The sequence below is a fragment of the Elephantulus edwardii genome, unplaced genomic scaffold (assembly GCF_000299155.1).
Source record: "Elephantulus edwardii isolate Elephantulus edwardi_28Jun2011 unplaced genomic scaffold, EleEdw1.0 scaffold00044, whole genome shotgun sequence".
Classification (NCBI taxonomy): domain Eukaryota; kingdom Metazoa; phylum Chordata; class Mammalia; order Macroscelidea; family Macroscelididae; genus Elephantulus; species Elephantulus edwardii.
In genome coordinates this window covers 19518176-19533945 of record NW_006399794.1, presented here as the reverse complement: position 1 = coordinate 19533945, position 15770 = coordinate 19518176, and the positions used below count along the sequence as shown (strand labels likewise).

At 36.9% G+C, this 15770-nt stretch overlaps 1 pseudogene; it reads right to left on the bottom strand.

Moving 5' to 3' along the window:
* Positions 1 to 7844: 7844 nt before the first annotated feature.
* Positions 7845 to 8129, bottom strand: LOC102848234 (annotated as a pseudogene).
* Between the last annotated feature and the right edge of the window lie 7641 nt (positions 8130 to 15770).

Genomic DNA, 15770 nt, shown 5'->3' with positions numbered 1-15770 from the left:
TAATATTAAGAATAAATATGATGCACAGAATACTAATGACCAAAGGCCAAATAAGTTGTAGGATGACATAACTAAATCACACAGAAAGAAAGTAAAATATTAAAAAGATAAGAAAGAATGGAAAGATAAAAATAGATATAAGAACAGACTTATACATTTTCCTTAAAATCCAGGGAAGTTAAATAGAGTGGAATAAATAATCAATTAAAACATATAAACAGAAAATTTCAAAGGATAACTTGCAAAGATAAACAATTATAATGAAATGTGAAAAGATATAGAGTTAAATAGTCAAAAGAAACAAAAAGGCACTTTTGGAATTTCTCAAAATAGAAAAATTGAAGAATATGTCAATCTTCATGCCTGAAAGTTTATATGGGCAAAATAATAATAGAAGCACCAAACAAGACGAAAAAAATACACCAAGTTACAATGTCACATAAAAAGTCCTATCTATATGTACTAAAGGCTTTGCCTGCTAATAAAATAAACTCCTGGAAACTTAGAATAGCTATTGGTATGTTTTAGCAAACAGATTCAGCAGTGGATGTGCTTACTCTTTTTTATAACAAGAAATTTGAAGAAAAGCCCATCTAGTCAGTGAACTAGAGTAAATAATAATTTTATCCATATCAAAGTAATGTGATTCGACAGAATGCAGACATTATCAAACTCCAGTAGTACAGTACAAAAGTCTGGTCTTCAGTGATTATATTCCACCAGCAGCTTAAATCTATCAGCAACTTTGCGCAGTTTGTAAGTCGTCTCCTCCAGTTAAAATTACAGGTTCAAAATGCACATACAGAGTAGTTAATTGCATCTGCTTTAGTAATTACTAATATTACATACAATAAAATATTGATAAAGATGCTGTTGTTGTACTTGTTAAGTGCCGTCGAGTTGCAGGCGACTCATAGCGACCCTATGAAGAGAGTTCTCAACACTTGGATGCCTTTCATCCTCTCTCCAGGTTCATACGGTTTCGGATGCAAGCTATTATGGAAACGGATGCCACTCCTCCTTCCAAGCTGGTTTTCATCAGAGAGCTCCACCCTACTCTCTGTCCGCATTGGGTAACTGACCATTAACACATTTGACACACATCTGTGTCACAGTGTTCAGCCTCACAACAACCACAAGTTACCGCTGTACGGTGATATGACCTAGAGGAATCTCTGAACAAAAACAATGAAAGACAGGCCCGAGGGTCGCGGATTAAAAGTCACCCACCTTTGGCTTGGTAGCATCACTTTCTGTCCACTGGACCAGCTGATCTCTCTCTCTCTCTCTATGTCGATGTTGTTGTTGTTAAGTGCCTTCGAGTCGCAGGCAACTCATAGCGACCCTATGCAGGACAGTCCTCAAAGCTTGGGTGTCTTTCATCCTCTCTCCAAGTTCACAGGGTTTCCAGAGGCAAGCTATTACGGAAGTGGATGCCACTCTTCCTTCCAAATTGATAAAGATAGTGGAGGAAAAACAGAAACCAAACAACTCAATCAGTTTTGACAAGGAAGTGACAAAAATTTAAGCTTATTTTGGAAGATATGGACTGATGGATGTCATTGATAATACTGAATGGATGTTAACTAAAAGCAGAAAAATGGGAAAATATTTACTCGTGTTTTATTGATTAGTCTAGGTACACAATGACAAATTATTGATAATCTTATAATGATAATAATATGAATAATATAAATAATATAAATAATGAGCCTCAGAACTCTAGAACTGTGTTCATGTGCAACCCATACATAAATTGCTTCTTAGCAATCATTAAAGCAGAACAATATGATACTCTTCTGTTTAAAATTAGGAAAAGTTTGTGTCAGAATTGTAGACCATATGAGATTGTGCTACTACTAACTCACAGATCGATCTTCTCTGGTGACTTGACTCTATCAACAGCAAAATGGAAGAAGTAGACAATCTCTTCCAATGCTATTTACCACTGAAAACTGAATGGATGGTTAGCTTTAAATAGTTTCTAACTTGCTGAGATTCGGTTGGTATGCTGTAAGATAATCAGTGTGAGGAAGAATGCAGTCTTAGAAGGGGGAGAGACTCAGTAACAAACTGCAATATACAGATGATAAAAATATGTTGGAAATATAAAAGACTTGGAGAAATTACTGATGGAGTTTAAAAGACTATAGCCCTCAACATAAAGTCTTACTTAGTATAAAGAAAGCATAAAGAAAAATCCTCTTAACTGGACCATGATAAAGAGAGTTAAGATTGAAATTGTCAAATAATTTTACTTATGGTTATTATCAAAGCCTATCCCAGACCACTTGATAGTGCTTATGTGAAACCTATACTTGGACCAGGAAGCAGTTGTCAAAACAGAGAAGGTAACAATGCATGGCTCAAAATTAGGAAGGATATATGCCAGGGATGTGTCTTATCTCCATACCATTTCAATCTATATGTGAAACAGATTATCCAGGAGTCTGGGCTATATGAGGAGGAATGTAGCATCAGGATTGGAGGAAGACTCACCAACAATCTGCGTTATGCAGATGACACAACCCTGCTTACTGAAAATGAGGAAAACCTGAAGGGCTTGCGGCAGAAGGACTGCAGCCTTCAATACAGAAAATGAAGCTTAAAATCAAGGAAACAAAGATTCTCACCAGTGAGCCAATTGGCAGCATCATCATGATGGATGGTGAAGAGACTGAGATTATAAACAACTTTAGTTTGCTTGGCTCCACAATCAACACTCTTGACACCAGCAGCCAGGAAATTAAAAGACTTATTGCACTGGGAAGTCTGCTGTTAGAACTAAGGTGCGCCTGATACAGGTCATGATCATTACAATCACTCATTATGTGTCAGAAATCTAGACAATGACTAGGGATGACAGAAGGAGAATTGATACCTTTGAGCTGTGGTATTGGAGAGTATTGACTATACTATGGGCAGGTAAGACAATGAGCAGGTTCAACCTGGAGAGGGTTAAACCAGGCTGCTTCTTGAAGGCTAGGATTCTGAAGCTTTATCTGATATACTTTGGATATGCTGCAAGAAGGGATCAGTCCTTGGAGAGGGGCATCATGCTTGGGAGGGTGGAAGGACAGTGCAGTAGAGGAAGACAATTGATGAGATATTTGATTCAGAGACTGGAGTAATGGGGGTTGGTGTGTCAGAAACAATAGATTGGCACAGGATACAGTTGTATTTATGGCTTTTGTACATAGAGTCGTTATGAGTTTCAGGCAACTCGACTGCACATAACAAAAACAACAACAACATGAAAGCAATATTTGAGACTTCAAATAATGTATTACATCAGGCAAATCTGTTATAATGAACCTTTAAAATATTAAAAGCAGAAACTTTGAGAATTATATCTGACTCATGTAATATTTTCAAATGCCTCTAAAGTATAAGCAAGTTGGACAATATATAAGGAAAAATGAAAAATAATTCATAGACTTTTATTGCAATGTTAGCAAAGAAAGGGAGCTCTAGTAGCCTAGTGGCAAGAAGCTGCATTTCAATTCCAAAGAGATGTAGTTTGAGGCCACCAGGTCCTCCAGGGGAAAAAATGGGCAGTCTTCTCTGGTGTGATTAACTGCCTCTGAAAACACCCAGGAAAGTCAGCTATGGGTTGGGTCTGACTTGATGGTACACAACAGTAACAAAGAAAATTAAATATACTTTGACTACTAAAATAATAAACATGTATGAGTTGAAAGAAGTATACTCATAAATATTTTTACAAATTATCATTTATTGTTTGTAACCAACCCAGAGTTGACCCTCCAATGAGTTTTCAATAAATTTCCAATAAGTTTAAATTGTGTGGGAAGAGATTCTCCCGTGGCTCAGCTGCTAGACTATGTCAGCTTCTTACTACTGTGCCAGCAGATCTCCCTTTTTATAAGGGAGGGTGGCCTAGTGGTAAGAAACGGTGCTGCAATCCCAAAGGCACACCATTCAAATTCACCAGCTGCTGTACCAGAGAAAGATGTGTAATCTATCCCCATGCAGTTTACTGCTTATGAAAACCCAGTGGAGGGTCACCGATGGGTTTGTTTCAATTCAATAACACACAACAAAAACAACTACCTATAAAAAAACACGCACCACTTAACTAAGTATGATCTTTATGGTTTGACTGACTTTTGCAAACCCAGTAGAGAATAGCATGAGGGGAATGATTATTCTCAGAAATGGTAAAATTATTGAAGAACTGATAAAATGCTTGGAAAGTAAGTTTTCATGGCCTCAACCTTGTAAGGACCTATTTTGTGCTGCTGATGGTATTTATTGGTCATTAATTTACCCTGAAGATAGCGACCAAATTTTAATGGGAACTTGTATGACCTACTGGGTAAGGAATCACACTGATGTTCAAAAGAGAATGATAGTCATTCTCCTTCCTTTCAAAACACAGCCTTTGAAATCATGTTGAAGGATCAACTAAGTGTCAGATCCAACTCAATAGCAATAAATTTGAGTGGCCTAGTGGCAAGAAGCTGCTCTGTAATCTCAAAGGCACATGCTTCGAGGCCTCCAACTGCTCAATGAGAGGATGGGCAATCTCCTCTCATGTGATTAACTGCCTCTGAAAACCTGCTGGTGGGTCGTCTATGAGTCAGTTATAATTTTACGGTACACAACAACAACTATATAGTTGGCTGCTTGTTGTTAGGCGCCATACAATGATTTTGACTCAGTTTAACCCTAAATATAAACATCAAATCTTGACTCAGGCCTGTGCTACCCTCATAATTTCGACAGGGATTAAACTCATTGTTCTAGTCACTTAGTCAATCAATCATATTGAGGGTCTTCCTTTCTTTTTATAACCTTTCACTTTTGCAACCATGATGTCATTTTACAAGAAATGTAATGTGCTTGACAATGTGCTCAATATATGTGAGCCAAAGTCTCCATCCTTGCTTCTAAAGAGTATGGTTACACTTTTTCTAAGAAAGTTTATTTTTCCTTTTGTCAATTTGTGGTATATTCAGTACTCTTTGCCAATACCTCAAGTAAAAGGCACCAATTCTTCTCCAATCTCATATGAATCTTCATATGAAGCAATTGAAAAAACCATGGCTTGGGTAGGTGTACTTTAGTCTTTAAAGTGACAACTCTCTGCTTTAGCACTTTAAATAAATCTTTGGTAACCTCTCTGATTTTTCAATTGCTGATACCATGGGTACTGATTGTGTGTATGGGTACTGATTGTGTGTTCAAGTGAAAGAAATTACTTTTCTTCTTCTATGCTGCTGCTGTTGTTATTATTATTGATGTTAGGTGCCATCAAATCGAGTATGACTCATAGCAACCTGAAGAACAAAAGTCCTGTCCTGCATCATCCTCCCACTTCTTGACACAGAAGAGCCCATTGCAACAGTCACTTTTCAATCCACCTCTTTGAGGGTCTTCCTATCCTTTGCCAGCCCTACACCTTTCCCAATATTATGTCCCTCTAGCATCTCCTAGCAATAGGTCCAAAGTACATGAGATGATGCCTCATCATTCTTACCTCCAAAGAGCACTCCAGCCACACACTTTCCAAGATGTATCTATTCATTTTCTTGGCCTTCCATAGGATGTTCAATGCTCTTCTCCAGCAACATAGTTGAAAGGCATCAATTCTTTTTCTGTCATCATTGTTCATTGTCCAGTCTCGGATGTGTAACTAGTAATCAGAAAGACCATGGATTAAATGAGACACACCTTAGTTCTCAAACTGACATCTCTACTCCTCAATAATTTGGAAACTGAAGATTTCCCCATTGCAATGCTTCTATTTTATTTCCTGACTGCTTGTAACAAAGGTATATTAATTGTGGACCCAAGCAAGATGAAGCTGTTGACAGTTTCAACCTCCTCTCCATCCATCATGGCACTGTCTGTTGGTCTAGTCGTAAGAATCTTTGTTTTCTTGATATTGAGACACAATGCACGCCAAAGACTGTATTCTTTAACCTTCTATAAGAAGTGCTTCAAATCCTCCTCACTTTCAGAAAACAAGGTTGTGTTATCTGTACAACACAGGTTATTGATGAGTCTCCCTTCAATCCTGATGCCACACTCCTTTTCATAGAGTCCAGATTCTCAGATAATTTTCTCAGCATATAGTTTGAACAGGTATGCAGACAGACACACTCTCTTCCCAATTCCAAAACATGCAGTGCTCTCCTGTTTATTCGCACAACAGCCTCCTTACATAGGTATAGACTCCACATGAGCACAATCAAGTGCTCTGGGTTTCTCATTCTTAATGTCAGCCACAACTTGTCAGGATCCACACAATTACACACCTTTGCATAGTAAATGAAGAAAAAAATTAGACATTCTTCTGGTTTCTTTACATTCAGCCAGGATCCATCTGCATTGAGACATCAGCAATGATGTCTCTGGTGCCACGACCAGGGATGCTGATCTTGCTTCATTTTGAAAATCTTTCTATTCTGATGTTTCTTACTCATCTAATGGTGTGGAATTTTTATTCCTTGATGTTGAAGAAGAAAGTATTCTCTGATATTCTTCAATAAGTACTTCAAGCCCTCTTTTACATTCATCAAGCAAGGTTATGTATAACATAGGCTGTTGATGACTCTTTCTCCAATCCTAAAGTTTCATTCTTCTTTATATAGTCCAAATTCTCAGATAATTGTCTCAGAATACACATGGAATAGGAATTGAGAAAGGATGCATCTATGACTTTTACATTCATGATTTTAAATGTTGGGCAAATACCAATTTTTGAAATACTGGTGTTATAGTTTCCAATATCACAACGGCATACAAATCATCACTGTATGGTAAATTAAAATACAAGTGACGAACGTGACCCCTAAATCAAAGCTAACTATTTGGATTTTGCTGGAGAGAACTCTGACTTCAAATTATTTTTCATTTCTATGTTTAAACTCCGTTCTGAAACTGATTCCTCTGTTCTCCAGTAATCATATATTGAGTATAGCTTCACTGTGCAGAAGAGAGAATAAGTACTTATATTGTGAATAAAGAAATTAGCACAATGTTGAATACTGAAGGTTTTCAACAAAATTTTAAAGAAATTATTTTTAAAATTTTTGTATCATTTTTTTAATATATGAGTCTTCTTTCATTCTCTCTCTTTCTCATACACACACAGTGTCATGCACACACACAATGTTTTCTACATCACTTTCCCCCCTTTTTTATTATTTTTAATGCAATATATATATATATATATTTAAAGTGATCTTCATTTACTGTTGGATTAGCAATTAGAACGTACAACTTCTGTCAACAGGACATTGAAAAGTTACTTTAATATGACAGCAGCAAAAAAATAGAATTCTGCAATTACAGCAGCCTTTATGTGCACAATTCTAAAATAAATACTACTTCTGTTGCCAGATTTTTAGGATTAATTTAAACATATACACTTTTTCTGCTGTGAGAGCCAGTACTCCATCTTGTTTTCTGAGAGGGTTTTGAAAGAGTCAATGAGCTCGAGTAACTGAGGTGCGTGGTCACTCCTCACGGCAGGCAGGAAAGAGTCCAGTTAACCGGGGCACACAGCACACCACACGACACGGGGTGTACCGCAGCCGCTGCAAGTCCTTCACTGTCAGCCCGCTGTCTTTTTCAAAGAGAATTTCCTCCTAAGAGTTTGAGAATTTGGGCGGCCTGTTTCATTTTTGCTAACCTGGGGCACTGGCAATTTGGTCACAAGGTAAGTCGAGGATGCAATAAAGAAAGCCTGTGTCTAAAATACCATGTACTTACTGGAACCACTCAGATTATTTATTTTTAACATAAAACACCTAACCTCAAAGTGAAGGGTCTTATCAAGCAACACTAACAAGGCGGAGGCAGCATCTCTTCTTCTAAGACTTATTAGGATTGGCCCAGTGTTCTCGATACATGGAATACATCATACCAATAGTCATTGCTCCCACCACAAAGCCTTGGGCCACTACTCGCATGTGGATCAGGTGGATGGACATTTTCGTATTCACCCTGTTCTTCAGTTTGTACAATCCGTACGCAACGATTGCAGCAAAGCCCGCCATTCCAATGGGGACAAATGGTGCCTCTTTAGCTTTTCGTCTCAATTTGGATCCCTGATCTTCATCATATGAAGAAAGTGATACATCTGTGTTGGATGACATTGTGATTGGTTGAAGAATCGCCCAGGAGCAAACACACCACATACGGTCCCACCGGTTTCGCAACATATATATTTTTACAGCATATTCTTTCCATTTATTTTTCCCCATTCATACATTGTTACATATTTTCCACCCTGTCCACATCTCCTCCTCAGTTCTTTGAAGAAAAAAATAATTCATTGTTACACAATCCCCCCAGTTCACAGTCCACGTTAATGTGCATTTCTTTTTCTGTAATCTTGTTATGAAAATAATACCTAATCCTATATTCATAAAAATTCTGTTCTTTCTAAGAATAAAATCCTTTTTGCACATCCAAAAACTTCTCCAACAGGGTAAAAACAGAAGCCACAGACTGGGGAAAAATATTTGGCAATGAAGTTTCTGACAAGGGACTTATACCTAAAATTTATAGAATACTTTAGCATCACAACAAGGTAAAGGTAAACAACTCAATTGAAAAATGGGCTCAGGATATGAACAGACATTTCACCAAAGAAGACATGGTGAACAAACACATGAAGAAGTGTTCAAAATCCCTAGCTATAAGAGAGATGCAAATCAAAACAACTATATCATCTCACCCTAGTAAAAATAGCAAAATTCAACAGAATAGCAAACATCAAGTGCTGGTGACATTGTGCTGAGACTGGAATCCTTATTTACTGTTGCGGGGAGAGTAAAATAGTGCAACCACTATGGAAGGCAGTATGTTGCTTTCTCAAAAAGTTGCAAATAGAAATGCCATTTGACCCAGCAATTCCACTCCTGGGAATATACCTCAAAGAAGCCATAACCACCACCCAAGCAGATACATGCACACCCCTGTTTCTTGCTGCTTTGTTCACAATAGCAAAGAGTTGGAAACAACCCAAGTACCCATCAATGAATGAATTGATAGAGAAACTCTGGTATATCTGAACAATGGAGTACTATACTGTATTGAAAAACAAGGAACTCATGAAATATGCAAAATGGGTGACCCTGGAGGACATTATGCTGAGTGAAATAGCTCAGTCACAAATGGACAAATACTGCATAGTCACTGTTGTAAAACAGGACTGACATCAGGGTTGGGGGGAACCTAAGAAAAGATGGGATAAATAATGTATACTACATCACTTTTATGAAAACCAGAATATTGCCTTCCACAAAGAATGATATATAAAAGATCTGTGGCTTAAACTTTTATATTCCTAAGCCATTGTTTTTAATATGATCCAGTTGCCTCAATACTTAAGATAGGGCCTACCTATAGCATCTAAAGCTGTGTAAATAATTTCTTCTTTGTGCAAATAGGACATGTTAATCTACCCACAATGGGGACTGGGTATCTCCAATTGAATTGAGCATATTCAGCAGCTGAAAGGGGAGTTCTCACTATCATGAAATAAAAGAGAACAGAGAATATCTCTTGGGGAGTTCTTTATAATTTGACAATTGAATAAGAGAAAACTTATGCTGGATTTACAAAAGCAGCAACACTGTAGCACCATTCTGTGACATCTCTGAAGAGGTGGTAAAAGATTATCTTTTTGAAGACCAGAACTGCTAGTAATGCACCTCGCAGTTTACTTTTTTGAAAGGAAAAAAAGATGACTATATGCAGATTCAGGGGATGTGGACAATCATTTTACTGAATAATCAAGAACTTGGAAGAAACAAGATTGAAAAATTGGTGAGAAGACAGCTCGTATAAGAGTTATATGGGCATATTTGTCTGAATGGGCTGAAGAGGTGAAGATATTTGTCTTAGGTGGATGCTCACAAGATTTGACTTTATCAGAGGAAGAATAAAGTAGATAGAAGAAACTTTCTTTAGAAACAAATAAATCTCTTTCAGCGTCAGGCTGGAGACTAAGGTGTGCCTGATCTGGGCTACAGTTTTTGCAGTTGTGTGCTATGCATCAGAGAGCTGGACAATGACTAGGGATGATATAAAGAGAATTGATGCCTTGAGCTGTGGTGCTGGAGAAGAGTGTTGATTATACCATGGACTGCTAGGAGAACAAATAGGTTTGTCCTGGAGAGGGTGAAGCTGGGCTGCTCCTTGAAGTCAAGGATTCTGAAGCTTCGTCTGACATACTTTGGGCATGTTGCAAAGGAGGAGCTAGTCCTTGGAGAGGGACATCATGTTTGGGAGAGTGGAGGGCAGCACAAGAGAGGAAGACCTTCAATGAGATGGATAGATTCAGTGACTGGAATAATGGGAATAAGTGTGTTGGAGACAATGAGGTTGGCACAGGATAGAGCAGGATTTAGGGCTCTTGTACGTAGGGGTCCCTATCAGTCTCAGGCAACTTGATGGCACATAAGAACAACAACAACAACATCCCCTTCTGTTATTCATTGCACAATGACATTTTATCCTTTCAGTACTCATCAAATATGGATATAATTTTACTATTTCACCTGATACATCCTTTAATATCATGAGTAGCATCTGTATAGTATGAGTTACAAAAGATAAGAAAATGAACAGACAAGAGTAATTTCTTCCATACATCCTGCATTTTAGTCAGGTAGATAAACATAAGTGATATTAGATTGGAACTGTTGTTGTTATGTGCCATCGAATTCCTTGAAACTCACAGTGACACCATGTACAATAGCTCTGAACCCTGGTCTGTCTTCAACCAGCCTCATTGTTTCTGACACACCTATCCCCATCACCCCAGTCACTGCGTCAATCTCATGCAGGGTATGTCTCTCTGGTGGTGTCCCTCCACCCTTCTAAGCATGATGTCCTTCTCCAAGAATTGAGTTCTCCTGGCAACATACCCAAAGTATGTGAAATAGAGCTTCAAAATCTTTGACTCCAAAGAGCAGCCTCATTTCACCCTCTCCAGGACAGATCTCTCTGTTCTCTTAGCAGTCTTTGATATGTTCAATAATCTTCTCCAGCATCACAACTCAAAGGTATCAATTTTTCTTCTTATCATTCTTAGTAATTGTATAGTTCTTTAATGCATAGTAAGTGATTGCAAAGACCATGGCCTGAATCAGGCATACTTTAGTTTCTAGACTGACATCAGTACTCTTCAGTACTCTTCAGATTTTCCCAGTGCAATTTCTCTACTGAATTCCTGGCAGCTGGTACCAAGAGTGTTGATTTTAGAGCCAAGGAAGATTGAAACTAGGAAGAGTGAATAATTTGTGAAGTAAATGGTGGTTTTTTTTTAAAAAATACTAGTCTAGTTATAAAATTCTAATACATTGATTTCTAGAACAGATTCTTCCAATTTCCCTCACCCTTCACCCATCAAATTGTACAACTTCACAGGACATTTGGGAAGATCTCCTTGATATGAGGACACAGGAACAGAGAATCAAAGGAAAAGGAGATATAATTAACTTTAGAAATGAAAAAATTAATTTGTTGAAATCATAGTTTCTTTTTTGTACTCAGTTCTACGTGACTACATGCCTCATGCATTCCAATTTCAAATTTTCTATTGTTGTTTTTAAGTAGCATCAATTTGACTACAACTTACAGCAATCATAAGGATAAAAGATCTGAAACTTTCCTTCTCCTACACCATCTTTACTATATCTGGCATGCTTGAGTCCACTGTTAGTTATTATGCCAATCTATTTTGTTGCATGTCTTCCTCTTTCTCTGACCCTCCATCATTACACAACATTATATTCTTTTCTAAAGACTAGTACCTCTTGACAACATACTCAAAGCATGTGACACAAAGTTCACTCTTTTTGCCTTTTGGAAGCACCCTGGTTACATTTCCTCCATGTAAGATTTGTTCTCTTGAATATTCCATATTCTTCTCCACCATTACAACTCAGAGGTATTGATTTTTTTCTATCATTCTTATCTTTCAGATGCACAGTAAATAATTAAAAAGACAAATGTTTGGATCTTGTGCAACTTCGTTTTTTTAATCTTTTTTATCAATTTTATGAACATTTACAGAGATTTTGGATTTCCATTCATTCATTGTTTGCTTATAAATCTCATATACATCGTGTTTCATCCTGTCCTTCATTCACATCGTGTTTCAAAAAATCATTCTCATTGATTATATTTTATAAAATTAATCACCTTTGAACTATACCCACCATTACAGTATATTTCCTCAATGCAATATGTGGGTTTTGTTTGTTATTGTTTCTTGATTACTACCATTTTGAGTGTTGATTGCAGATCCTAATAAAATAAAATATTTGACAATGTCAATCCTTTCTTCCATAACAGAATGCTGCCTATTGGTCCAGTGATGAATTTTTTTATTTTCTTTATGTTGAAATGTAATTCATATTGAAGGTTATAATCTTTGATCTTCTGCAGCAAGTGTTTCAAGTCCTCGTCATCTTCAGCAAGTAAGGTTATGTTATCTTTATAACACAGGTTATTGATGAATCTTCTTCCAATACTTTTGCCACATTTCTCTTCATATAATTCAGCTTCTGGAAGCAAACAGATTGAATAAGTACAGAGAAAGGATGCATCTCTGATGCACACCTTTCTTCATTTTGAATCATACTGTGTTCTCTTATTCTTTTTACACCTCTTGGTCTAGATATAGGTTTTACATGAATGAGCACTTAATGTCTGGGATTCCCATTATCCTCAATGTTATCTACAATTTGTTATGATCTATATAAATGCCTTTGTATAGTCAACAAAACACAGATAAACACCTTTCTTCTATTCTTTACATTCATCCATAAACCTTCTGATGTTGCTGTTCTTGTGTACCAATCCATAGCTGACCCTCTTGAAGGTTTTCAAAGTCAGTTAATTGCATGAAGGGTGATTGCCCATCCTCCTGTGGAACAGGTGGTGGCCTCACACTGCATACCTTTGGGATTGCAGCACAGCTTCTTGCCACTATCAACAATTATATCCTTGGGTACTTTGCTGCTTCTAGATGCAACTTGAATTTCCGGCATTTTACTATCTATGTATTGTTCCAGCCGTTTCTTAGGTTTGAAATCATCATAAAAAACTTACCATCACTGACATAAAATTGAGCCTTTTAGAAATAATCAGTATATTCTTATTTAGTATACTAACAGTATTTTTGTAAGAGACACAGTAGCTACAAGCAACAATATGATTAGAATTTAGCTTCTGACTGGTTTGAACTTGTTTCAACTAGTGACTATTAAGTCTGTTGATTTGCCAGCATTGAAATTAGAACTTCATTGTTTAAAAGGCAAATATATCTCCAGAGACTCACTGAATTTTGTGCAGTTTCAAAACTATGGTTAGCCATCCATCAGTTTTCATGAAGGGAGCAACAGAATATAAAAATTGGATCAAAAAGCATTGAAATGCTGTGGGAACAACTTCAGATTCATATATCTTCTTCACTCAATACCCCTCTCAGGGTATCAGAATGATAGCTTGCAGCCTTAACCAATGAAATTTGTGCTTCAATCTCTTCTATTTAAGTTAACTATGTCAATTCTTAACATCATTTTAATGTATTAAGAAACAGCAACAAAGGCAAATTAGTTAGATTGCCCTTTGTAGGCATAAACTATCTCAATTTATACAATTGTCCAATTGTAGAATTATTTGAGTAAAGAACTCATCTTTTCATTATGGTTAATTTTGGAGCAAATCTTTTCTTCTGTTATTCTTGAATTCCAAGATTAAAAGAACAAGTTAGACTGAGTTAAAATGAAGAGGTGACAATGAATAGAGCATTGACCCTGGTCACACTTCGGTTTTTAAATTCTCATCTTTAGGAAGTTTTAGTTACGATTGCTCATCATGATCTCATCTATAAAATGCAAAGGTTTTTATTGGTATCATGAGGAGGTAATACAAAACCATTATATACATTTTAGTCTACATTGAATTTGCTATTACTATTTGGCACAGTTTCGATCTATAGCAAAGGATGACACTTAGGAGTTTATGTTCTCATTCTAACTGGATATTTTCTTCCAAAACAGCAACTTGGTATATGGCAAAACCATAGCACACTGAAACTGAGGGAAAATATTCTAATAAGCACTAAAATTTCTATGATAACATAATGACATTCACCGGATTCATTTATTGCATTTAGCAGTTAGAGTTCAAACAAAGAACTATGAATTAATTAGTAAAATACAACTCTACCTCTTGTATTTCTATACTTGTTTTATTTGTAGAGGATAGTCTCTAACTTTTATGGGAAAAGGCAATATGAAGGACTTTAGTCTCTAACTTTTATGGGAAAAGGCAATATGAAGGACTTTCAAATATCTGACATTTCATCCATCAAACAGATAAATTAACTTCCATGAAAAATTACATTTACAAAAAAATTCCAATACATTAGGAAATAATACTGATTTCTACTTTCAAATAACATTTTATTTAATCTATAATGATATCCATGCTATCATAAAAGGTAAGTGATATTTTATCAGATAATCAGATGGTATTTTCTTCTAATTTTGATACAGCAAGAAATTGAATTTTTATTAAATATTACTATTAGTGTAATTAGATCAAACTTCCATCAGAACCAAGATTAAAAATCTAATGGAACATTACTTTCCTAGTTTTCACTCAAAATTCTTATCCAACCTCTAAAAGCCTGTCTATATTAATGAGGTTGAAAACTTCAGGTACATTTATGACTGCTAGCTTGAAGGGAACTGTTAGAATTGGAAGGTGCATTCAGAAGTGGCCCTGGAGTCAAGGATATTACAGCGGATTTTAGGTGGATCTTACTTGAAAGCAAAGAATACGAGAAATATGTTTACTCATGTTTTATTGACTATTCAAAGGCATTTGACTGTATGGTTGTTGTTGTTGCTGTTGTGCGTCATCAAGTAACCTGCAACTCATAATGATCCTATTTACAATAGCTCTGAAGCCTCTCCTGTCCTGAGCCATTCTCACTGACTCCAACACAACTATTCCCATTGCCCTAGTTACTGTATCAATCTGTATCATCTGGGATCATACTCTCCTGCATGGTCCCTCCAAAATTCCAAGCACAATATTCTCAAAGATCGCTCTCTCCTGGCCACATGCCCAAAGTATGTGAGACTGTTGTTGTTGTGTTGTTGTTGTTATGTGCCATCGTGTCGCTTGCAAATCATAGCAACCCTATGTACAATAGCCCCGAACTCAGCTGTCCTGTGCCAATCGCACTGTCTCCAATACACCCATCCCAATTACTCCAGTTAATCAATCCACCTAATAGAGGGCCTTCCGTTCCTGAGCTGTCCCTCCACCCTACCAAGTATAATGTCCCTCTCCAAGGACCAGTCCCTCCTTACAACATGTCAAAAGTATGTTAGACTAAGCCTCAGAATCTTTGCCTCCAAAGAGCCTCCTGGTTTAAACCTCTCTAGGATGAATCTGCATTACAGATCAACTACTTCTGTGGAAGGAAACGCTGGAGAAGCTCAATATCAGCTGTGAAAACTAGGCCGGGGGCTGATTGTGGAAAAGACCACCATTTACTCATATGCAAGTTCAAGCTGAAGCTGAGGAAAATTAAACCAAATCTACAGGAGCCAAAATAGGACTTTGATTTCATACCACCTGAATTTCAGAATAATCTCAAGAACAGGCTTGAGGCCTTGAACACTAATGAGCGAAGACCAGATGAGTTGTGGGAGGATGTCAAACATATCATTCAGGAAGAGTGTAAACGGTCATTACAAAGA